General features: G+C 36.9%; 1 protein-coding gene and 1 pseudogene across 2 annotated transcripts in view; both read right to left on the bottom strand.

Moving 5' to 3' along the window:
* Positions 1–27,626, bottom strand: part of RAB28 (RAB28, member RAS oncogene family) — a 107,314-nt gene that overhangs the window by 26,445 nt on the left and 53,243 nt on the right. The window lies entirely within an intron of this gene.
* Positions 11,590–26,845, bottom strand: LOC109489588 (annotated as a pseudogene).

Genomic DNA, 27,626 nt, shown 5'->3' with positions numbered 1-27,626 from the left:
CAGGCACTGCAGATACAAGGAGCTTACATTTTAATAAAGGCAAGAGACCAATAGGTAAAATACATAGTCAGAGATGATTGTTAAGTGCAAAGACCCTAAAGGAAGATTATGCTTAGCAATAAGAGAAAAGCAGACCAGGGTGGCTGAAATGAGTTAGCAAGAGAGGGAAAGAGCGGGAAATGAGGTTTAAAAAGCCAGGAACCAGATCACAGAGGGTGCATTGGCCACTGTAAGAGAGATGGGAAGTTACTGGGGGTTGTAAGAAAAAAAGAAAAAAAAGATGTAATCTGGCATTTTAAAAGGTTCCTTTGGGCTGCTTTGCTGAGAATAAACTACAGAGTCAAATGTAAAGCAGAGAAGCCACTGAGGAAGCTACTGTAAAAATCTAAGAAAAAAAAAATCAGGGAAGAAAGCAGAGCCAAGAGAGACTGGGTTGCAGTGATACATACATATTTTTTGAGTCCCTGGATCACACCACAGCTGAAGACAAAACAGTTACTGGGTTTTTCAGTTATGTGAGGCTATAAAATTCCCTCCATTTTTGGTAAAAAAACAAACAAAAAACCTAAAGAAAGAGAAGATGATAGTTTGGACAACACTCTACTTGGTAACAGTAGAGATGGTAAAAAGTAGGGCAGATTCTCAATAGATTTTTGGAATAAAAAGTAAGTACAAAATGCTAACGGTTTTGACGTGGGATGTGAGGGATTCAGAGAAATCACTTAAGACAGTTAACCTGGATTTAAAATGAGACACAGTATGTTACAGGTTTTGTTCTAACCACACTCAGCTACACGGGAGGAGGTGCTGAGCAGATGAAGGTTTGCATTCGAGCAGAGAAATTACTTAAGTAATTAAGCAGAGAAACTGTACCAAGCACAATTACTAAAAAGAAGGGCAGGTAAGTTGAAGATAGTAGACGTAAGGAAGTGATTAGCCTGATGGAGCATGAAATATAAGTTGAGTAAGGAAGGGTTCAGGAAATTGAAAATTGTTAAGATATAATTGGTAACTATTGTTAAGGTTTTGTGTGAGACTAAAAATTACTGGAGTTGAGTTACTAATGCAGCTGAGCTGGAAAGACAGGAGATAATGGATAGACTGGGATACATGAAATTAGTATCAATATTACAGAGAGGGCCCAGAAACTGACACGACTAGGTCTTCAGAATAAGTATGTTAGTGTAGGTCGGGGATAAGACGACTAGAGGTAAAGAACTCAAGGAACATGAGAAAGCAAGGATACTCTGTGTGGACGCTGGAATTACCAGGAATGGTGGCAGCAACAGTAATGGAGTGACTGTGACCCAGGAGAAATCTCTGGGAGTTCAGGCAGGGGTTGGCTGATAACGCTAAAAAATACAAGTAGCTAGCTGGAGGGACGTATAATCATTTGGCTTGATATTCAAATCCAAGGGTTTTTAGGGAAAACAAGGAGAATGGTCTGAAAAGAGCAACATGGAGCAAGGTCACCTATCCCGCCTCCAGTCCTGACTAATAAGGTAGATACAATAAGGGAAAATCAACATTTGAAAGAGCTTCAGGAGGGGTGCTTGGCTGGCTTAGCTGGTAGACCAGAAGAGTCGTGATTTCAAAAGCCCCACGTTGGGGGTAGAGTTTACTTAAAAAATAATAATAATAAAATAAAATCTAAGAAAAGAAAAACAAAGAGCTTCAGGAGAAGACAGCATCATCCTCATAGGAGATAGACTATTCCAAGAAAAGAGACAAGCGAGTACACACATTATATGGCAGAAGTTTTAAAACTTTTGTTCAAGGAAGATATTAAAAATACAGGAATTTTACTGATGTGGAAGGGTCTCAGAAATTAAGAAAGGATCGAAACTAGCATCTGAAAATGGGAGGTCAGGGCTGTATAGGATAAGACTGCAGGAGATAAACCAATGATATCAACGCCCTACGCTTTCTCGTGTAGCTAACATAAATGGGGATAAAAAGCACAAAGATGAAAAAATTCTAAGTCTACATTAGACAGACAAGAAAATCCAAATTTTTTTATTGACAAAACCAACTATGCAAAAAAAAAAAAAATTACTTGGCTCATTCATCCTGACCTGTATATTAAAATGGAAAAGGAAAAAAAAAGATGTCAAGATAATAAGTTGAACTGTCATGCTGATAAAATCACATGATACATGAAACAGAAGTTGTATGGGAAGCCTAATTTTGGTTAACCACCTTAATTTTGATAAAACTTAGAAAGATGTTAGAAAAAACAACCTGTACAATTTTTAATGTATTTTTAAAATACAATTTACAATATTTCATATTTTATAATTTAGATTTACATCAAGAAAGAGATACCAACAAAAGCATATGTCAGGGTTTCATGGAATATTAACAATCCAGTGAGAAGTGGTATTTTCTCAGAAAGGTAACTAATAATTATATTTGACAGAATGTTAGCCTACCTTAAAAGCCTTTTTAAAAATGTTTCACATAAACCTGTGAAAGCATCGTTCAATCAGTATGCAAAGAAAAGCAAGTGAAAAAAAAAATAAAGAACTGAGGTTTACCTTTCAAGTAGCAAAACTGAAAGAAAAAAAGAAACAAACAAAATAAAATAAAAATAAAAAAACATGAGAACACCCAGGGTTGATGAAAGATGGTACGACTAGCTTTTTGAAAAGCAACTTGGAAATCTGTGCTGAACCTTAAAACATTTATACTCTATGACCACGTAACACAACTTGGAAGAGTTTATCTTGAAGAAAGCATCAGGGGTGTAGAAAAATAACAATTATAAATTAAGATCTTCACCACAGAGTTATTTGTAATATAAGAAGTGTCAGAAGAAGAATAAATCTACCAAAAATGACACAGTTAAATTATGACACAACCACATAAAGCAATACACTCTCTGGCCATTAAAAATCATAGACTTAAAGACTATTAACTGAAATCTTGGTAATGATTTTTTTGGTTTTGACACCAAAAGCAAAGGTAACAAAATAAAATATAAACAAATGGGACTACATCAAATTAAACTTCTTCACANTCTTTAAAAAAAAAAAAAAAGAAGAAGAATAAATCTACCAAAAATGACACAGTTAAATTATGACACAACCACATAAAGCAATACACTCTCTGGCCATTAAAAATCATAGACTTAAAGACTATTAACTGAAATCTTGGTAATGATTTTTTTGGTTTTGACACCAAAAGCAAAGGTAACAAAATAAAATATAAACAAATGGGACTACATCAAATTAAACTTCTTCACAGCAAAGGAAACCATCAAACAAAATGAAAAGGCAACCCAGAGAATGGGAGAAAATATTTGCAAGTCATATATCTGGTAAGGAATTAATATCCAAAATATATGAAGAATTCATAAAACAATCCAATTATAAAACAGGCAGAGAAACTGAATAGATATTTTCTCAAAGAAGACATATAAATGGCTAACAGGTACACAAAAAGATACTCAACATCACTAGTCATCTGGGAAATAAAAATTAAAACCACAATGAGATACACCACATCTGCCAGAATGGCTATCATCAAAGAGACAAGAGACAACAAGTGTTGGCGAGAACGTAGAAAAGGGAACCCTTGTGCACTGTTGGTAATGTAAAGTAGTATGGAGTATGCAAAAAAGTATGGAGGTTCCTCAAAAAAATCCCGCTGTTGGGTATATAACCAACGGGAATGAAAACAGGATCTCAAAAAGATATCTGCACTCCCATGTTCACTGCATCATCATTCATAATAGCCAAGATATGGAAACAACCTAAGTGTCTGTTAACAAATGAATGAATAAATATGTGATATAGGGGCACCTGGATGGCTCGGTTGGTTAAGCATCCAACTCTTGACTTCAGCTCAAGTCATGATCGCACAGCTGTGAGATCAAGCCCTGCATTGGGCTCCAGGCTGGGTGGGGAGCCTGCTTAAGACTCTCTCTCGCTCTCTTCTCCTCTGCCCCTCCCCCCACTAAAAAAAAATGTGGTGTATATATACCACACACACACACACACACACACACACACACACACACACACAATGGAATATTATTCAGCCATGAGAAAGAAAGAAGAGAATCTTACCATTTGCAAAAACATGGATGAAACCTGTGGGCATTATGCTAAGTGGAGTATGACAGAGAAAGACAAATGCTATATGATAGAACTTGTATGTGGAATCTAAAAAAGCTGAACTCAGAAACAGCAAAGTGGTGGTTACCAGCAGCTGAGGGCTGGAAATGGGAAGATGTTGGTCAAAGGGTACAAACTTCCAGTTCAAAGATGAGTAAGTTCTGGGATTTTAATATACAGCATTAAGCTGCTAATCTTAAATGTTATCACCACAAAAATGAAATGGTAATTATGTGAGGTGATGGAGGTGTCAGCTAATGCTATGGTGGTAATCATTTATGCAGTATGTACGTGTATCAAGTAAACATGCTGTATACTTTCCGTTTACACCATGTTACACATTAATTATATCCCAATAAAAGTGAAGAAAAAAGACTCTTAAGTGAAATAAGCAATAGTATAGGATGTTAAATTTAAAAGCAGAGGGACGCCTGGGTGGCTCAGTCGTTAAGCGTCTGCCTTCGGCTCAGGGAGTGATCCCAGAGTCCTAGGATCGAGCCCCGCATCGGGCTCCCTGCTCTGCTGGGAGCCTACTTCTTCCTCTCCCACTCCCCCTGCTTGTGTTCCCTCTCTCTCCAGCTGTCTCAATCTCTGTCAAATAAGTAAATAAGTAAAATCTTTTAAAAAAAATTTTAAAGCAGAGTACAAAATTGCACATTTAATAAAACTTCTATTTTGTAAACATATGTTTACATATACATGAATAAATAAATGACAAAAATACACTAGAATTTGTTACATAATTTTTTGAAAGATTTCATTTATTTTATGAGCAGGGGGAGGGGCAGAGGCAGAGGGAGAGAAAGAGAATCTCAAGAAGACTCCGCAGTGCAGCCCCAACGCCAGGCTCTTTCCCATAACCCTGAGATCATGACCTGAGCCAAAATTAAGAGTCGGATGCTCGACCAACAGAGCCACCCAGGTGCCCATTACACCAATTTTTAAAAATTAAAATTGGGAAGAGTAAAATTGTTAAATGACAGCTTTTGTTTTAGACAATTCTTTCAAAGATGTTTTCACAGCAAGCAGCCTACATAGAGATAGTGCCTTCCTCAGGATAAAGTGTAAGTCTGTCCACTGTCTGGTATAATAAAGCAAAGCCCAGAGCAAAGTTCAGAGGTGTACCTGTAACCCGTTATAAAGGATTTAGGTTTCCTAAGCTCAGGGTTCCTCAGCTGTGATAAAAACCACTGCATGCATATCATCTGTGTAGGCCCCTCACACTGCCCTACTGGAACTTAAGAGCAAGGAGAACCAGTGCAAACAGGGAGCTGACCTTGCTTGCTTGCTATGGTATGAGTAACAAAGTCCTTTATCTCTGACCCAGGATCTCATGCCTTTTGCCAGTGTCCACAGTGGTAGCAGGCTAACTTGCTAGCTTCCAAGTAAGGTAAAATCTAGGATCCTGCACTGTTCTTAACACAAAAAGAGTAAAATAGTTATATAAGGGTAAGATGGCCAGAGGAGAGAGCTGTTCATCAACCTACACTGCATTTCTCAGTTTGGCTTGCAGTTTGGTGTGGCCATAACACTAACTTCTGATCAGTGTAATGAAGAAAGAAGTGACATGCATCACTACTTGGCTTGACCCATATAAGCCTTCCAGGTGTGAGCGCCTGGGTGGCTTAGTCGGTTAAGCGTCAGCCTTCGGCTCAGGTCATGCTCTCAGGGTCCTGGGATCAAGCCCCACATGGGGCTCTCTGCTCAACAGGGAGTCGGCTTCTCACTCTCACTCTCCCTCTGTGCTCGCTCTCTTGCAAATAAATAAACTTTTTTTTTAAATGAATAAATTACTAAATGAACCTTCCAGGTATGGTAGTCCTTATTCTCCTTCTGCACGGTAACCTTGAAGCCATCTGTTGAAAATGGCAGCTCCAGAAAATCGAAGGAATTTTTATCTGAAAGGGGGATGAGCCACTAATGATAAGCATTACCTGGTTTGGGTCTTTACATAAGCAAGAAATAAATTTCTATTGTACTAAGATGGTGAAACTTTAGGAATCGTCTGTTGATAGCATCTAGCAGTACCTTAACTAATACAGATTACCTAACTAACATGAAATACAGATCTACATCATTCTTGTTAACAATTAACCTCTTCCTGAGTATACTTTGGGTCTTGAGTTATTAAGTAATGCTAACTTAAAGTTAAAATTAGCGAGATAACAAAAATCTAAGCATTGTAACTGTCTCTTTGATTGTGGTTATGCCCTATTCAAATAGTCACAAAATTAAATTAAACAATCATATATTGAGAAGACTCTTTGGCATTTTTTTTTTTACTTACTAGGGAAAAATAAAAACAAAACATGAAATATTGGAGAAACATCCTTTCTTCTGCCATTAAATGGCTCAAGTAATACATGGAAAATTGTATGAAAACAAAAATGTATTCTTTGTCACTACATTTTGTTGGAAGATAAAAGATTCTTCAAAAATTATCAACTCATGACCAATCTTGTTTTATTCATATCCCCACTCTCAGATTATTTTAAGAAAATCAAACACATTATATATCACTTCATCCATAAATACTTTAGTAACACGTATTCTTATTTTGTTTTGATTTTATTGAGGTTCATAGCTTTGACTTAGAAGCAACAAATCAGAATTTTGAATCTAAAGTTGTCACTTTCATTCTTCATTTGGCCGTGCTAATTCCAATGGAACACTAACTCTATAAATTGATGTGATGGTTCAAAATTTATTCACTGGATAACTTCCAGGATAAAGTGGCCTATATAAAGAATACAGAGACAGGTTTTATGAGTAACAATAAGTAAATGATGTTTAACAAACTAGAATTCTAATAAAAGTCACATCATATCAAATATCACCATAAAGAGTTAACAAAAAATTTATTCATACCCCAAAAGATGATCTTTGTTACTATTTTATTGATATAGAGTGACGACATATGAGAATTAAACTCATACAAGAAATAACTTTTCTGTATTTCTCAATTGTTTGTAATAAGGCAAATATAGAAAAAAACTATGGTTCTTCAATAATTCACCAATTTATGTGAAGAGGAAATAAGACATGGTAAGTAAAGAATGCAGTCTCCAGAGCTAGACTGCCTGAGTTTGGTTTGCTGTTCTATTACCACTTGTGGAATTTTGAATAAATCAATCTCTCTTTATCTTAGTTTTCTCATCTATAAAAGGGGGCAACAACAGTACCTGCCTCATAATGTTATTACGAAAGATAAAATAAGTAAATACGTATAAAGTACATACAACGATGGCTGGTACTTGATAAGGCACATAGCATATGACTGGCACATACTCAATTAGTATTAGCTAGCGTTATTGTGGTTTGTCTATCCATTCATTTATTCATGAACTACTTAGCACCACCTAAGTGTTAAATGCAAGGAAGGCTAAGAGAAACACATGCAGAAAGCTGTAACAATGGAATTCTGAGACCAAGAGAACAACAGTGTTCTATTAAGACAGGTACAACAGGAGAATAGAGAATGGCAATTTTTAGAACTGCTTAGAGGGACAAGAAAGATCTCACAGAGAAGATGACACTTCAGTTAACTACTGAAAGATGAGGGGAAAAAAACAGAAAACCTTGGGGGTAGAGAGGATGTACATTCTTCAACAAAGGAAAATGTGTAAAAGCATCTGGAAGAATCTGGCTTCCAAGAGCTGGTGAAATTAGTAGGGCTGAGACATGAGGGTCTTGTATTGGGTGCTAAGGAGCTCATATGAATATAGGTAACATCTGCATAGCTCCATTTTTTTTTTTTAAGATTTCATTCATTTATTTATTTATTTGAGGGAGAGAGAGTGAATGGGAGGGAAAGGGAGAGAGAATCTGAAGCCAATTTCGGTCTGAGCGCAGAGCCCAACATGCGGCCCAATCTCACAACCGTAAGATCATGACCTGAGCCGAAACCAAGAGTCAGACACTCAACCGAGCCACAGCGACACTTTTCACCCATCTTACCTTACATATTCCAGTCCACCTGAGCAAAAATATAGGCACAAACAGGAAATCCTTGTGAGTGACATATATTAAAAAACCTTCAACCTTCCCCTGTTGGATTCAAAGTACTTCCATTCACTATAAAGTAACAACTCCTTGTTTCTAAATTCAGAGAGCATTCAAAAGGAAATTACAAATGATAAAAAAAAAAAAAAGGTTACACTCCTACAGGTTTCACGAATGTGACACTTTTTTCTGTTCAGCCATCTTGTATAACTAGTTACCATTATCTATGTAACTTTAAAAATAAAAGATGGCAAGTTTTACACTTAGACACATGCAGCTGATTCTTTTTCCTCCCAAAAGTTGTTACAATTCTACACATTAATCAACCTAAAAATGACTCAGATTACCTGTGTAGTGCAAAAATCACAGGTCACAAAAAAAAAGCTCATGTACTTCTTTAAAAGAGGTAAAACAATACCTTAAGATTCATTTATTAAATAAACACCCATTATGTGTCAAGTACTGTGCTAAGCACAAGCAAGAACAAAACAGACACTACCTTTACTCTCACATTAACAAGGGAGAAAGACTGATAAACAAGTAAACACATACATAAGGCAATGAAACAATTTTCGTAATCTAAAATTGGGGGGGGGGACAGATGAACAGTGACAAGAACCAAGATAGTAATTATGCCAGTTTTATATGGTAGCTATGGAAGACCTCTTTGATCTGAGATATAAAGGATGAGGCTAAGCCAACCAGGCTAAGAGAAGACTGGAGAAGAAAAATGTTTCAGTCACTGGAACAGTTAGGACAAAACCCAACAGAGGAAAATGACTGAGTACAACTGAGAAAAACCAAGAAGCATAATGAGCAAGAGTAAGGACATGTAGCGGGTATAACATGAGGATATTACCCAGATTCGGCAACGCGAAGCCCTTGCAGGGTTGTAACCAATGGCACAATGTGATCTTGCATTTTGAAAAAACTACTTTGGCACAGAGAGAAACCATTCCAGGAGATGTGGGAAGCAATCCAAACTCTGTTTCAAAATTTGCAAAATACTTTGAGAGCTCATAACACTCCTGGAAAATAGGTAAAGCACTCATCTAATTCACACCTAAAAAACCAAGGCTCAGAATGACTTAACCAAAGTCCCAGTGCTAGTCATCATTAGCATGAGAATTAGAGCTGAGCCATCTAATTCCACATCCAGCTAGTGTCTTACAAAGAATGAACATCAGCTTTGGGGATGATCACTTAACAGTCTACCTTTTATTGACAGTTTTAGTTAGAAGAATAAGACATAAAACTTTAAATGCTCACCATTATAAAAATGTGAACTAATATACCTGGTTATTGCTTATTAGTATTTTAAAAGTATTCATTAATAACAATAAATCATAAAACTGTAAAACTAAGATACTCTTTGCCTTAACACTTACTTGATTGTATAAAGTTCTTTACAAAGTACTTGCAGCTGTACAAGTTGTGAAATTACATGTTTAAAAATGATCCATCATGATTAGCCCAAATATGATAAGTAAAATACCCTTAATAATGTAATAAATTTGATTTACATGTGCTCAAAATATGTACATATTTTGACTTCTAAAACACACACTAATTAGCCATGTATACGACAACTTCCTTTTTTGGTCCTATTTGTTTACTGGCATTCAGGCATCCTTATTCAGGAGTTCCAAAGCATCTACCTACAGGATTACTGATATAATCAACAGAACAGTCTTCAAAGTTACAGTACTAATGTAATAAATAGCTTAAAAACTAGGTATATCAAATGTGCAATATTCAGACCTACTGATCAGACTAAGTGATGAAAAATCTTAAGATTTTTAAAATCTGAAAAACATTGCAACAGTATCATTTTTTTTTTGGCCTGAAACTTTACAATATTCCTATTTTCCTAAATATTCATTTCCAACATCCTATAAAAACATATTCTACAACAAATATGACTTTTTCATCAAAACCAGAATGTATCATTACACATTTTTACAAAAAGGGAAAGTGCTATATGATGCTAATCATTATAATGTCTATTTCCTATAAATGGAAAGAAAGCATTAAAAGGAAATTTTGTTCCTCAGTTCATATATGATGGCAGAAACAGAATATTCTCTGTGAAATGACTATAAAATATGTCACTGTCTAACTTAAAGAAGTAAAAGCAAAATACAAATATAGCACTTGTGTAGATTTTCACAGTAATTTTTAGGGTATCAAGGAAACATCTAGAGTGTTGATCTGGTTATACTCAATTCAAACAAACTACTTGTCACATTAACTACCTCCAGGAAGTTACTCCAAACACAAAATAAACTGTTTATGCCCCTACTCAGATAGATAACATGACAGATTGTTATTAGTTGAAGACAGATGAAATACATTAATTTGATTGTGAGCATGTGTTTAATTTTACCCTGCCATGCACACTCTCTAATGCTGTCTTTCTCTGATGACACAGTAAATCATACTGTATTAGAAGAATTGCTAATGCCACAAAATAAAAAATGACCAGAACTTGACTTTGACTCTGTAGATTCTTAAACCAATCTTCTTAAAAAGTAGAACTGCCTGAAAATCACTGTTCCACAGATAAAGAAAAAGGTATCATCAAAGAAACTACTTTCTAGTATAAATTTTAAAACCTCAGTGAAATTTAACATTTTTCCTGTATATTAGTTTTTGTATTTATTTATCAAATGTCTCTTCCTTTTCTATTTTCTACTGTGTTTTATGTGTTTCACCTTATCAATGTGTATAAGCACTTTCTCTAATAAGGCCATTTGCCAAATTTGTTCCAAATATTCCCCTCAGGTTAGGATTTTCCTTTTAAATGTTTCATGATGCTTTTGAGACAGAGAAATTAGGATTTTATGAAATCAAATATACTGATGTAATAAGCTCATTAGTTAAGCCAAGCTTATTCAGTTCTTTTGTTACATGCAGCTAAAAACAAAAGCAGGTGAGCACAAAAAAGCACATAATAGCCACTCAAAAGTATGTGTTGAATAAAGACAAAAATATTTTTAAGCTTTTAAAAGAAATACGAAGCATCAACTGTGTCTAAGATAATATACAGTTGACCCTTAAACAACACTGGGCTTGAAACTACAGATCCACTTACATGTTGGCCTTTATTTATTGGTGGGGTTTTGGGGTGGGTTTTTTTGTTTTGTTTTGTTTTGTTTTGTTTTTTGAGTTCCAGTTCTACTTCCTTTTTACTTAAATAACCAAAGCAATTGACTTGGCACAGCAGAGGGAAGCTGGACTGGAGTGCGTAAGAGGTGGCAGTAGTGTGGCCTAACTGGGGGAGTGGAGGGAAAGCAGTGACTGGGTCACTGTGGGCTCTCCAGATCCTAAGTCAGGTTCAGCAGTCATGGCAGCAGAATTGGGGGCACTAGAGAGGAGACATCAAGTAGTGACGTCCTGCCAAGTCCCAGAGACCTGAGGGATGGGGTCTAAGTCGGCTCTCTCCAATGGCAGAGCCAGGGCATCCCAGTCAGGGGTGACAGGGCCTGGAAGGCAATTTTTGAGCCCCAATGGCTGCAATGGCAGCTACAGTTGGCATCACCCAACTGAAGACACCAGAAGCAAAGTCCTGCCAGGCCTTCTGAAAGCTGGCGCCTGTGTGGCAGTGCAGGGAGTGGATCTGCCTGAGCACCACGACTCCCAGGACAGAGATGCTAGTGAAGAAGAGGACAAACAGCAGCATGAGCACAGCTACAGCCGTGCCGGCCTTCAGCACCATCAGAACAGAGATCCAGCCACTGAGCCCCCAACCTGGAATGCCTACCACCCAGAAGACAAAAAACATCCTGAACGGGGACGCCTGGTGGCTCAGTCGTTAAGCATCTGCCTTTCAGCTCAGGTCATGATCCCAGGGGCCTGGGATCGAGCCCTGTATCGGGCTCCCTGCTCAGCGGGAAGCCTGCTTCTCCCTCTCCCACTCCCCCTGCCTGTGTTCCCTCTCTCGCCATGTCTCTCTGTCAAATAAATAAAAATCCTTAAAAAAAAAAAAATGCTGAACAAAAAAAATGAAGAAAACAAAGAAACTGAATGAACTTTTGCTCTAGAAAGCCTTAACACATGGGGCAGTACCAGCACACAAAGGAGCAGGGAGTGAAAAGGAGGACCCAGAGGACAGAGAGCACAAGCCTGAGCCACTGCTGGTGTCTACGTGAGGCTGGGCAGACGAGGACATTCAGGAGAAGAGCCAGAGTGCTGCTCATGCAGAGGCAGTACAGGTTGGATACGGTTTTCGGAAATTCCTGGAGGATCTCCATGGAGACGTCCTGGACAAAGTAGGGCTGAGCTGCGCAAAAAAAAAGGGCCAACTATTCTGCCGAGTGGTTGTGTTCCCTAAGGCAGCATGCTGCAGCCCTCACTCTCTCTGGTCCAAGCCCTCTGCCTTCCAGCTGAGCTGCTTCTGCCATGACTGCTGCCAGGGAAAGCCTGGGTGCTGTAGGGGTCATAGATCTGACCTTGTGAGCTTTCTGGAGGACTGCAAGGAGGGAGCTAAAGATGGGGGCAACAGGGCAGGAGCAGAAGGCTCTTAGGCCAGTGGTGGCTCCAAGCTCAGAGTTGTAGACGTCGAGCATGGCATGCTGCAGGGGCTGGGTCAATGCAGGGTCACACAGCTGGGACCTAACAGGGGTTGTGAAGCTCGCTTTGAGCCCTGTTTGCTACTGCTGCCAGGGCCGCTCCCTACTGTCCACACCCTTGCCAGGGTGGTGGCCGCCACAGTAGCTCTTGGAGCTCCCTCCTATGTGTGAATTTTTTTGGATAAATACAGTACAGTACTATAAATGTATATTATTTTCCTTATGATTTTAATACCATTGTCTCTTCTCTAGCTTACTTTATTGTAAGAATACAGTATATAATACATATAACATACACAATATGTGTTAACCAACAGCTTATATTATCTGTAAGGCTTCCAGTCAACAGTAGGCTACTGGTCGTTAACACTTTGGTCAAAAGTTACATGTGGATTTTCAACTGCATGGGGGTCATACCCCTATCCCCCACGTTGTTCAAGAATCAACTGTATCCTTTCTTATTTTGCAGGAATACTATGCAGGACTGAAAAATTAATGACATCTCACTGCACAGTAAGAATGAATATCACAAACATATGTGAGCAAGAGAAGCAAGACACAAAGGAATACACATACATGACAGCATTCATAAGAAATTTTTTAAATGACCAAAACAAATATTATTTAGTGAGGTATATACAGATGATAAAACTAAAAAAAAAAAAAAAAAAAAAAAAAAAAAAAAAAAAGCAGCAAGGAAAAGATCAGGACAAAGGATAATAGTTATCCCTAAAGTTACTGAAAGGATTGAGAAAGGCACTTCATAGGCCTCTATTTCCTAACCCAGGAAGAGCTATTCTATATCTTACATATTCTTATGTATGTATATCTCACTATATTAAAACTTCCTCTTAAAATTATAATGATGACAATCTTCACTTCAAACCTAATTTTCCATATGATCATAAAGAAGGGTCGCTGTTGAAAAAATATCCATAGTGTTGACAGTTTTTCCCAAGGACCTCTATTAATCCTTTATCAGATCATATTCTTTTGTATGTGCCATGAACCTCGTGGGTTTAATTATTTATCACCTGACTCTGCCAGATCCTCATTTGTTAATTACTTTGCTTCTAATAACTCTCCAACACTTTTATAGATTTTCCATATTATTACAAAATTTGCCAATCACTTTGCATTGCATTTCTATTGTAGTCACACAGATATCACAAACCAATGTAGGAGAATTCTGAAGCAATAATGAATGTGAACTCCGTAGTGTCACCAGAGCAACACCAACAGCAGCCAGAATCAAGGACAGGAGGGAGTATGTAAGAATTCTTATTATTTTCTCAACTTATTTAGTAGCATTAATTAGATTACCTAACTTCTTTCTGGGGATAGATAATGGATAATTACCTCTCCTCTAACTTCATGCTAAAATGAAATAATAGGTCTGAGACCACGGCAGCACTACAGAGTAATAAATCTTTCTACATCTGTGGCTGTCTACAACTTTTTATTGCTTTCTATAACATGCGTGCGCAAATCATGAAGATTAGCGTTTGCCCACATGCCAAAAGCCTAAAGGAACTGAAAATTAATTCATGTTTTGAACATTCTCCATAGGAATTCTTACTAGAGAATTTCATACCTGCACAGAACCGTACAGGTTTGCAAAATTCTGCATGATATATAGATATAATAGGGTCCAAGTTCACTCATGCCTTTCATACATAGACTTGCATGGGAAGAAAAAAAAAAAAAGTGTCTTTGTCCTGCCTAGATACCAGCATACTCTGGGATCTTGCAAAGAACAAAAGCCACAGTAAGAATTGCCTTAATTGGCAATTATATTACAGTTATTTAATTCTTCTTTGTATTTTCCAATTCCCCACCATATATTAGATCTACTGGGAGGAGAGGGATGAAAGAAGATCATTTAAAATAACAACAAAAAGTAAATAGTAAAGAGAAAAGTGCCTGACAGCAAAAGATCTCAGAGTAATAAGAAGAGCTAATATTTCTAGAGCACCGTTTTTACAGGTACTTTATACGTATTAAATCATTTCATCCTCACAACAGCCATCATATGACACATGAAAATCCTGAGGCACAGAGAGGGTAAATGACTTATGGAAGGACACATATCTAGTAAGCAGGGGAGCCAGAACTCAACCCCACGTAATCCAGTTCCAGAGTCCACATTTAACTCTCATACAATTTTCTCTTCATTGTTGTAGTCTTCTGGGACTGTCTTTTCTATACCACGTTTTTCATGCATGTTATCCCAAGTAGAATAGTTCGCTCATTTTCACTGCCATAGAGGATACCTCCAATGAACATATCCAATTTATATTTCTTTTCTCCAACTGATGGACACTCGAGTTTTTTTTCCAACTGTTAGCTATTACCAACAATGATGCACTGTGACTATTCACAGTACATGTCACCTGATATGTACATGAAGCAGTATGAGAGTGGAAAAAAAATGATGAATCATAGTCTATGAATGTTCATCGCTTCTCAGCCTGTTGGCTAAGATCAAGCATAATCTATGAATGTTCTTTATAGAATAATGTCAAATTATTTTCAAAGTGGTTGTACCAATTTGCAATCCATCTAGCAGTGAATATGAACTCTGGCAGATTCATATTATGTCTCCATCACTGTTATTCTTAGGCCTCTTGATTTGTACCTTCTTACTTAACTGTGGTCATATTTTGCATTTCCTTCTCAGTAATGAGACTGCACTTATTTTCATGTCTTGGGCCCTTTGTCTTTCTTATTCTGTGGCATTCCTATTTCTGTTTTATGTCCATTTTTTCTACTGAGTTGTCTTTTCCTTGTATATTTGTAAAAGTATAGTAATCTTTTGCCATTTACTTTTGTTATAAACACCTTCTCCCAATTTGTGGCTTATCTTTTTTAATTCTTTAATGTGTCACTGGATAGAAACAAATGTGTTTATTTTCTGTGGTGTTTACCTTCTGTGGTTGATGTATTCATTACTTAAATTTAGCATTTGCATCTGGTTTAAAAACTCCTTCCACATACCAAAGTACGAAAGAAGTTCTTTTATTTGTTTCTTCTAAAAAGTTGTGCCATTAACATTTCATTCCAGGTGAACTAATTTTTTGTGATGGGGATAACATAGGGATCCACTTTCTTTTTCAAATAAACAACTGTCCCAGGACTACTCATTAAATATTCTACTTTCTCAAAGATTTTCAAAACCAGTTTCAAAATAACACCCACGCTCCGTTTACACGAGCTTTATTTCCAGCATCTCTCTTCTGCTTCCTTGAGTGCATTCCACACTGTCTTTATTATAAGCTACTTATAAAAAGTCTTGGATCACTGGCATGGTATATGTTCCTCACTGTGTAATTCAGGAGCACAGCAACTATTCTTGGCCCTTTACCCTTCCTTATACATTTTAGATATGGTTTGTTTAAACACCACACACAAAAATACCAGCAGGCTTTTACTGAAATTATGCTGAATCCATAAATCAATTTGAGAAGAACGTACATTTTTGTAATATTCAGTCTTTGTATCCTTTAATGTAGTATTTGTCTTATTTTATTTGGGTCTTGTTATGCTTGTACAATTTTCTCAACACAGGGATCTTCAACATAATTAATCATATCTGAGAATTTGGTCATTTTGTTTCTTCATTTTTAATCTATATGTCTTATCTTTTTCCTACTGTCTTACAATAGCCGGGACCTCAAGAAGGATGCTGAACACTAGAATCAGGAGAGTAGACATCCTTGCCTTGTACCTGCTCTTAGGAGGAAAGCATTCACTCTGTCACTACTCAGTATGATATTAACTATGGGTTTTTCATAGATGCCATTTATCAGGTTGAAGAAGTTCCCTCTCATTCCTAGTTTGCTGAGAGTTTTTGTAAATCATGAACTGATATTGAATTTAGTCAAATGCTTTTTATACATCTACTGAGATCATCAAATGGGTTTCTTCTTTAGCCTATTGATATAGTAAATTATATGAATTGATTTTGAACACTGAATTAGCCTTGCATTTTCAGGATAAACCCCACTTGGACATGATGTAGTATCTTTTTTATACTGTACATTGCTGAATTCCTGTTAGTATTTTGTTAAGGATTTGCTGGGTGTGCACTTAGTTCATGAGGGATATTGGTCTGTAGTTTCCTTACAGTGTCTTCATCTGATTTTAGTATCAGATTAATGCTGTTGCTCAACAGTGAATTGGGAAGTGTCATACCCCTTTGGTTTTCTGGAAAAGTTTAAATACAATTGGTATTATTTCTTCCATACATGTTTGTTTGGTAGAATTCAGTAAATTCAGTAAAACCATCTGGGTCTATAGTTTTCCCTGTTATGATTTTAAATTATAAATTAGTTTTTTTCATAAATATAGTAAGTATTCAGTTTATTTTTTCTTGAATGAACTCTGGTAGTTTGTATCTTTACAGAAATTTGTTTATTTAAGCTAAGTTGTCAAATTTATGGAAGTAACATTTTTCTTAATATTCCCTTACTCTCCTTTTCATACCTCCAGGATATGTGGTAAATTCCCCTCTTTCATTCCTGATATTGTAATTTGTGTCTCTTTTTTTTCCATGCTCAATTTGGCTAGAGGTTTATCAATTTTATTGCTCTTTTCAAAGGACCAGTTTTTGGTTTCATTGATTTCTCTACTGGTTTTTTGTTTTTGTTTTTGCTTTTTTTTTTTTTTTTTTTTTGGGNTTTTGGAGAGGAAGGGGGTAGGGACAGAGGGAGAGAGAGAATCTTAAGCAGCCTCCAACCCAGCACAGAGCCCCATGAGGGGCTCAATCTCAAAACCCTGAGATCATGACCTGAGCCAAAATCAAAAGTTGGATGCCTAAATGACTGGGCCACCCAGGCACCCCAATTTCTCTATTGTTTTTGATTTCTACTTTTGCCTTACTTTTTCCTTTCCTTTGCTTGCTTTAGGTTTAATTTGCCCTTCGTTTTCTAGTTTCTTAGGGTGGAAGCTTAGATCATTGATTTTGAGGATTTTTTTTCTTTTCAAATCTAAGCTTGTAATAATGCTAACCACTTCTCTCTAAACACTAATATTTTAGCTGCAACCTATAAATTTTGATAAGCAGTGTTTTCATTTTTGTTTAATTCAAAATCTTTGACCCACTGGTTACTTAGAAGAAAACTGTTTAATTTCCAAATATTTTGGGATATTACAAATATCTCTGTTACTAATTTCTAGTTTCATTCCATTATTGACACAGCACATATTCAATTCCTTTAAATTTGTTAAGGCTTTTTTCATAGGCCAGAATATGGTCTATCTTGTTCCATGTGCACTTGAAAGCACATTTATTCAGCTGTTGCTGGATGGAACGTTCCATAAATATCAATCAGGTCCAGCTGGTCGATGCTGTTCATGTCATCTATGTCTTGACTGATTATTTGTCTATACACCCTACCAGTATTGAGAGGAGTACTGAAGTCTCAGCTGCAATGTTCTATCAGTTTTTGCTTTTAGTAGTTTGAAGTTCTCTTTGTGAGTATATAGATATTAAGGATTGTGATGGCTTTTTAGTGAATGAACCCTCTGAATACATTTTCTTTTTTATTTATTAATTTTTTTAATCTCTGCACTAAATTCCTTGTTTATATTTTATCAATATTGCTACTCCAACTTTCTTTTGATTAGTGTTTGCAGAATATATCTTTTTCATTCCTTTTACTTTTAACCTATCTGAATCTTCATACTTAAAGTGGGTTTCTTATAGACAGCTTATAAGTGGGTCTTGCTTTTTTATCCACTCTGACTACCTTTATGTTTTAGTTGGTGTATTTAGACAAGGTTTTGGCAAATTTTCTCTGTAAAGGGTCAGACAGTAAGTCTATTAGAGTTTGTGGGTCATATATTCTTCATAGCAACTACTCAACTCTGCCATTGTAGTGAAAAAACAGCCACAGACACAATGTAAAAGATAAGTATGGCTCTCTTCCAATGAAACTATTTATTGGAAATTATTATTTCATATAATTTTCAGAATATCCTTCTTTTGATGTTTTTCCAACCATTTAAAAATGTAAAAACCATTCTTAGTCAAAAAGAGGACCCTTGCTCTACACTACTGGTCAAATCACTCCTCTGTTTAAAAACCTTTAGAAGCATTCTATAGCTCTTAGGAGAAAATCTAAACTCCTTAACACATTATCTGTTTCTCAACTCTCCTTGCCTTACACCCTAACCTCCAGCTGGGACAAATATAAATTTTTATTATATTTCAGACTGCTTCCTAGCTTCTAAGGTTTTACTTCAACCTGGACTACTCTTTCTTGCCCTTTTCTGTATCATACGTTCCAGCATATCCCTTAAGATTCTGCTTACGAATTTACTTGTGCTGTAAAGTCCCCCTGTGTACTAAGCACATCACTCTAGGACAACACTATCATACTGTCTCCCTCACCATTGTGCTTGGTACAGCAAAGGTACTCATGAATGAATGAATGAATGAAAGGGTACTTTTAAGTATAAGAGGAAACTGAATGTGTGCAAATATTTATAATATAACAAATTCCAACACACAGTTGTTTTTAATGGTTATCAGTATGCATTTTAACCAAACTGATTGTAGGGAAAAAAAATTTCTAATTCTAATAAAAACTGAAAGCATTTTCTTAATTATAAAATGCCCCTTAGACTTTGACAGTAAACTATTATATAACAGACTCAGAAGATGGTGTTAGCCCAATATGTCAGTAGGCAAGAAATGAATAATAAGACAACTATCAAAGAAAACACTTCCTCTAAAAAAGTCTCTACTTAAGGAAAAGGCACAAATATAGGTAATTCCTAACAGAAAAGTTCCTTTGAAAGAGGAAAATTTTACTACTGACCTAAGATTAAATGTAAAATTTAATCAACGTTTATCAATTCTTATTTAAGTATAGAAGAGTGATCAGTAATTTATTTTTTTTTAAAGATTTTATTTACTTATTCGACAGAGATAGAGACAGCCAGCGAGAGAGGGAACACAAGCAGGGGGAGTGGGAGAGGAAGAAGCAGGCTCACAGAGGAGGAGCCTGATGGGGGCTGGATCCCAGAACGCTGGGATCATGCCCTGAGCCAAAGGCAGACGCTTGACAACTGCACCACCCAGGCGCCCCAGATCAGTAATTTATAATGCTTAAAACAAGAGATCCCAAAGAAAGAAGGAGCTTAACTGCAAACCTAGAAAACATTCATCTCTGCTGACAAAGAATTCAGTTCACGGGCTCAATAGATCAGTATGTCAGGTTATAACTCCATAGATATAAGTAGCAATGGTGGGGAGGAAGATGGACTAAAGAATGAAACAAAATTATACAACCACCTTCGGTGTTCAGTTTTAAACCAAAAATACTTGTTTACTGAAACTAAAATGGACAGATTTAGTTGATAAGTTTTAACAACACTCACTTGTTTTTTGCTTGTTTCCAGATACATGCCATTTTGTTTTGGGTTTTTTTTGGTTAAGACTGACCTGAGTCCGCTGTACTTTTTGGCTAGTCACAAATTACAGAAAAATGCTAAAGTAGGATTTAATAAGCACTCCTGAATATTTTTAAAACTCTACATTCAGGGGCGCCTGGGTGGCACAGCGGTTAAGCATCTGCCTTCGGCTCAGGGCGTGATCCCAGCGTTATGGGATCGAGCCCCACATCAGGCTCCTCTGCTATGAGCCTGCTTCTTCCTCTCCCACTCCCCCTGCCTGTGTTCCCTCTCTCGCTGGCTGTCTCTATCTCTGTCAAATAAATAAATAAAATCTTTAAAAAAAAAAAACTCTACATTCAGGTATTCATTTTCAAAAGATTTCATTTTTGTGTAGAACATCTCTGTCTCCTAATGAAAATGTAAACCCGTATTTGAGAAATAAATGGCTTGTGTTGGAAGACTGAGTAAAAATTTTCTGCACCTAGCAGGAAACAAGCGCACATAGCCAAAATCTCAAATCTAAGAATATCTGACTTAAAACTAGTAGTCTTTCTTTTATTGGGGTATGTTACTATATGATACATTCTAACTTAAAAATACTTATTTAAAATTAAATCCCAGAGGGACGCGTGGCTGGCTCAGTGGGTAGAGTAAGTGACTCTTGATCTCAGGGTTGTAAATCTGAGCTTCACGCTGGTTGTACGGATTACTTAAAAACAATAATAAAAGGGGCACCTGGGTAGCGCAGTCATTAAGGGTCTGCCTTCGGCTCAGGGTGTGATCCCGGCGTTATGGGATCGAGCCCCACATCAGGCTCCTCTGCTGGGAGCCTGCTTCTTCCTCTCCCACTCCCCCTGCTTGTGTTCCCTATCTGGCTGGCTGTCTCTCTATCAAATAAATAAATAAAATCTTTTAAAAAATAAAAATAAATAATAAAAATCTTTAAAAAAAATTAAAACTCAGAAATATATCTCATGGGTGCAATATGTTCTATGAAGCTGAACCAATAAACACAAGTTTACACTCAAAGGAGGCAAAAGAAAGCTGTCGGCGTATATGAAATATATTGTAAGTTAAAGAGACTACAGAACTTAACATTATATGTTAACTAAACTGAATTTAAATTAAAAAAAGAGATTATAGAAAATCCATCTGAAAACTACTGTTCTCATGTTAATGAATCATCTGATTCTAAGACTGTCAAAAAATAGACTTCTTTTACTGACTCCAAGAGAAAAGCTTTTTTTTTTTTTTTAAGATTTCATTTATTCATTTGACAGAGAGAGTACAAGCAGAGGGATCTGCAGGCAGAGGGAAAGGGAGAAGCAGTCTCCCTAATTAGCAGGGAGCCGATGTGGGGCTTGATCCCAGGACTCCAGGATCATGACCCAAGCTAAAGGCACACACTTAACTAACTGAGCCACCCATGCGCCCCGAGAAAAACTTTTAATAAGAAAAGCTGGAGCGCATTCCTTCCAATTCTATGTCAGTAATACAATCAGTATTTATGGATAAAATTCTGAGATTTCTTTATGAATATTGCAGTCACAGGAGAGCAATGAACGGGAAACTACTGAACTCTGATTCCCATTTCTCAGAATACTCAACTCACTATTTGAAAAAATAAATGAAGACTACACCATGAGAATTTTAAGTGAATAAGCATTATAGCTTTTCAGGTAAGAACACTAACAAGAATTTTCCATTCCTCCTTTTAACAGCCCAACTATCACCTTCTCAGTTCACTAGGATCTATTACTCATTTAAGTTTGACTCTTGGTTCACTGTCCCCCTTATAATAGTCAACGTTATAAAAGTCATACTTCTTAGAAATAATCACAAAGAAATAATCATAAATAGAAAAATGAGTAAACTATGCAGCATCCAATCAGTAGAAATTTTAGGTAGTTCTTTAAAATATTGCTTTTAAAAAAGTCTGCACACAAGAAAGATATATAGGCTTAAAACCTTAAGTGAAAAGAATATATATACAGAAAGAGATTAAAAGAATACATGCACATATTAACAACCAGTTGGTTCTGTGAGGTAGAATTAGGAGTGATTTTTTCCATAGGTTTCTGCACTTTCCAATTTTCTAAATCGAATATATAATGATTTCTTTATGCTAAAATCCTGAAAAGTATCTATTACAGGATAATTGTAGAATAACTTTACGCTAACACTATAACAACATCTTAGAATACATTACACAAGTGATATATTTTAAATAATTCGCTATGCTAAAACTTCAATATGAGACATAAATATACAGAAAAAGTGATTTTTTAAACAAGGATATCAATGGCATCTTTGGCATCAATGGCACTCTAAGAAGTTATGAAGTTACTCCACTAATACTTAATAATATATTTTATTAAACTTTAATAATATTTTCAGATCTCCCTATTTGGTATTAATCCCTTCAACAATCATTTATTACATCATCTTTTAAATATAAGTGCCTCAGAAAAAAATAAGGCACTATAATAAAATCTCATTTGGGGCCAAAAGTGGTATCAATTAAACTGAATGGCTATAAACAAATTTACCAATTGCCAATAAAAATGTCAACCTCAAAAATCAAGATATGCTATCTCTGATACTAAGAAATCATAATGAAAACAAAAGATTTGCAAGCCAATTCCAATGGCGTACTACACGTCACTGAAACAAGCATTCAAACTTTAAGGTTGCCAAAAAGAAAAGTTTTAGACCTGACTTTTTATTGATCACATCACATTACACTACCCGTCTATAGCATAATGCAAAAATATATCTGAATATTGGTTGTCAAACATCTCTCATTACTGGTGATTTAAAATGACCCATGATGCTAATCTAAAATGACACTTCTGTCTCACTCTAGGCCATTTAAATGTAAAAACTTCTCTGGGTTTTTCCTACCTTCTCCAGCTCAGTGTTTTGTTACATAAGTCTTCATGGTAAAAAGGCTTCAACTGTCTTTACAAGATTGTTATGTCTGTTAAATGTTTTTAAAACCAGTACTTAAGCACAATAAGGATTTTTTAATCCAAAGTATTATTTAGGGTTCAAAGTACCATTGATACGCCAGATGAAATATTAAAAATGAGAATACAAGCAGTATTTTTAAAAATATAGGTGTCAAAAAAAGAAGAGAGAAAAAAATTTCTGAAAGATAAAATAAGCTGGTAGAAATAACTCTAAATATGGGATTTAATACAAAAGGTTTCTAGTAGGAATCCTAGAAGAGTAAAGTGTATCAACTAGGGTTGCATAAAAGAAGCAGAACCAGTATGGGTGATAAAGAAGAATTTATTATAGGGGTTAGACCTTGCGTAACTGGGGAAGCTGCTGGAGCAGCAGGTGTAGGCTGTTGCCTCTGCATCTGATCTTGAGCCTGAAGTCACGACAGGTCAGCCACACCAGCAGTCAGGAAAGGAAGTGGATAAAAAGAGGAGCAAAGACAAATCGGAACCTGCAAGGATGAGCTAGAATGGAAAAGACAACTGAAATCTACAAGAACAAACTGGAACCTGCGATGACAATAGGAAATGGCAATGACAAACTGGAACTCACATCTGTCTCTCACCAACTCCAACCTTGACACCAAGGGTGAGCTATGGGAGAAGCCTGCACCCTGACCTAGGGGGGCTGTACATGCAGGGCAAGCACTCAGAGATGATGAAGGAACTGCTGATCCACATGCAATCCCACACCTCCAAGGTGAGCTAACAAATCAGTGATACTAAGAGAGCTGACACAGTGCCTGGTACTCAGCTCTGACCCTCAGAGAGACAAAAAGCATGCCAGCCACTTCCTGTGCAAAACTGTCTCTTGTGATCACTAATAACCAAAATCTGGGGAAACATTTTCAGGTTAGCCAAGCTGACCTGATACAATGCCACCAGAGAGAGAAACCAAGTCAGTACCTCCACATAACCTTCAACTATTGCAAAGGTATAAAGAGTGAAGAAGGATAGCTGTACAGACTGGTACGTCAGTGGTAAATCAGTCTAAGGAAATTCCTTCTTAACTTCTACAATGGGCAGGGGACTCACTTATCACCTGCCTATGTTCCTGTATTAGAAGCCTGACTTGCCCATACGCCACCAATACTCTAAAGTCAGGGTGAAATATACTGCAAGCCCTGAGGTCCATCCTCACATTCAAGGTAACGACTGCTGAGAAAATCCAATACTGACTATCACGATAAACATAAAAACCCAGATCAGCTACTAATACTATTCAATTCTATCTTTATATTTTAATAAAAATAAGCAAGTATCCACAGATCATAAGGAATCAAAAACACAAATGTGAGGCCACAGAGCTGTTGGATCTCAAGAAAAGTCATAAAGAAAATGAAGAATAATACAAAAAAGAAAAAAATGCAAGCATCCTGTCCTCATCTCTAGTCTCTTCCCCTTGGGCAGATGGGACTGCTGCTGCTAATTCTTCCATTTCAGCATCATGGTAGAGACAATCGCTGCAGCGGGATATGGAGGGCAGTGAGGAAGGCTGGGCTCATCTAGGATGGTAATATTCTGTATTTTATATGGAATTAGGTTATACAGGTGTGTGAACTGTCAAAATCAACAAATAATACTCTTGAGATCTTTTCATTTCACTGTAAGTAAATATCACCACCAAAAAAATTGAATTCTAAGTAACGATATGTAAAATGAAATGTTTAGGTGTAAAAAGCACTGTCTGCAACTTATTTTGAAATGCATTAAAAAGTAGATGAACTGCTAGACTGATAGAGGGACAAATTTGTGATAAAGCAAACATAGCAAAATATCCCTTGTAAACTCTAGATCAGGGGTAAGCAAACCATAGCCTGTGGGCCACATCCAGTCTGCCACCTGTTTTTGTTAGGGCCCATGAGCTAATACCAGGTTTTACAATATTTAAAGGTTGAAAATAAATGAATAACCCATGACATGAATGTGAAATATGAAATACAAACTTCAGTGTCTATAAAGAGCCACATTCATTCACACAGCCACATTCATTCACTTACATACTGTTCATGGCTGGTTTCGCACTACAATGGGACAAGTGAATAGTTTTAACAGTTACCGTATGGCTTGCAAAGCCTAAAATATCTACTATCTGGATCTTTTCAAAAAAAAAGTTTGCTGACCCCTGCTCTAGACAATGAGTACACAAGTGTTTACTGTAAAATTCTTTCAACTTTTCTGTGTGCTTGAAAATATTTATAATAGAATGCTTAAAAAACAAAAAACTGATTCTACATTGGCTCACTGGGAGGTGAAGGGAAATGCTATCTGATGGAAGTGCTGCAGTCAGCTTTTCTAAAACCTACCCAGAAGAAAAATCATGTGCTTACAGTTGCAAACAGAGAAAACTACTACCAAGACTCTTACAAAGCTAAGAATTCTGAAGAGATGCCTCTGTCCATTAAAACTGGATAGAAACATTCTACCCAACAGCCAATGAAAGTGTCAAGGCAGTCTGACATCATATGAAGTCATAGGTCAAAGAAAGAAAAGAGATATCCATAAGAAATCAAAACATCAAGCCTTCCTCCATTCCCACTCCAAGTTGAAGACTGGTGGTTTCCCAGGGCTGCCTTAAGAAAGTATCACAAACTAAATGGCTTAAAACAACAGAAATTTATTCTCTCACAGTTTTTAAGGCTAGAGGTCAGAAATCAAAGTACTGGCAAAGCAGTGCTCCCTCTGAAGTCTACAGGGAAGAACTGTGCCTTGCCTCTTCCTAGTTTCTTGAGGTTTCCAGCAAACCTTGGCATTCCTTCGCTTGCAGCTCCATCACCGCCAACTCTGCCTCTGTCTTCACATGGATTGCTTCCTTAATTGCCTGTGTGTCTGTCCAAATTTCTCTTCCTTAAAAGATACGTCACTAGAGGTCAGGATTTCAATATATCTTTTTGGGGGAAAACAATTTAACCTACAACAAAGACTATTCTTCCTATTTCACTGAGAAACTGGAAACAGTCAAGAGACTGTTCACCACATGTGTCACCAAATCTATACATCAAAATGGTATAAGAGGCATGCCTGGGTTGCTCAGATGGTTAAGTGTCTGTCTCTTGATAATCAGCTCAGGTCATGACCACAGAGTCATGAGACTGAGCCCCACGTGGGGCTCTGAGCTCAGCACAGAGTCTGCTTGAGATTTTCTCTCCCTCTTCCTCTGCCCCTCCTACTCATGGTTTCTCTCTCTCTCTCAAATAAATAAATATTAAAAAAAAAAAAAGATTCTCCCTCTGCCCTCCCCCACCTCTTTCTCCCTCTCCAATAAATAAAATAAAATAAAATAACACGGTATAAGAAATTGCCTATACTCCTGTTACTATGAATCAATAAATGGTCCATGCTCCTAAAGCCAAACCATTTATTTGTACAGTAAATCCTATCCCCTTCTCAACCACACAAATGACACCACTCCAATGATTCTTACATCTCTCTCCTAAAGCATCAATTTCACTTATTTCCTTCCTACCAGCATACAAACATATTTCTCCCATCTGAAAAAAAAAACAAAAACAAAAACAATTTTAAAACTCTTGACCACTCCCCCCCCACTTCTATTTCTCTGCTTTCTTTATAGAAAACTCCTCAGAGGGCACCTGGGTGGCCCAGTCAGTTAAGCATCCAACTCTTGATTTCGGCCCAGGTCATGATCTCAGTGTCATGAGATCAAGCCCCACATCAGGCTCTGCCCTAGGCATGAAGCCAGCTTCAGAGTCTCTCCTTCTCCCTCTGCCCACTCACGTTCGTCCATGCACGCTCTCTTTCTCTACTTTCTCTCAAAAAAGAAAAGAAAGAAAAGAAAAGAAAAGAAAAGAAAAGAAAAGAAAAGAAAAGAAAAGAAAAAAGAAAAAAACTCCTCAAAAGAATAATCTGTATTTACTGATTCCAATCTGGCTTTTGTCCTCACCATTTCACCAAAATTGATCTTATAAAGATAAATAATGAATTGTTGCTAATTCTAATAGTCAGTTATTGATCTTCTTACACACCTATCAGCAGCACTTGCATAGTTGATTCTTCCCTCTTTGGAATATTTTCTTCAACTAGCATCCAGAATATCATACTCAATACCAAAACTAGGTAAGTAGTATTTCTCTGAAATGTTCTAGAGTACACTGAGATGTAGTACTTTAAGGTATTCTTTGAAATTACATCAATTTAGAATATCAGCAAGGTTGCAGGATACAGGTTAATATAAAAAAAGCCAACTGCTTTCATATATTCCAGGGATAAATAACTGAAATTTTTTTTTTTTTAAAGATTTTATTTATTTATTTGACAGAGATAGAGACAGCCAGCGAGAGAGGGAACACAAGCAGGGGGAGTGGGAGAGGAAGAAGCAGGCTCACAGCAGAGGAGCCTGATGTGGGGCTCGATCCCATAACGCTGGGATCACGCCCTGAGCCGAAGGCAGATGCTCAACCGCTGTGCCACCCAGGCGCCCCAAATAACTGAAATTTGAAATTAAAAACATAATACCGCTGGGGCACCTGGGTGGCTCAGTTGGTTAAGCGTCTGCCTTCGGCTCAGGT

This window comes from Ailuropoda melanoleuca, chromosome 11 (genome assembly GCF_002007445.2).
Source record: "Ailuropoda melanoleuca isolate Jingjing chromosome 11, ASM200744v2, whole genome shotgun sequence".
Taxonomy (NCBI): Eukaryota; Metazoa; Chordata; class Mammalia; order Carnivora; family Ursidae; genus Ailuropoda; species Ailuropoda melanoleuca.
The sequence above is the reverse complement of the archived record's forward strand: the minus strand, read 5'-3'. Positions and strand labels throughout refer to the sequence as shown.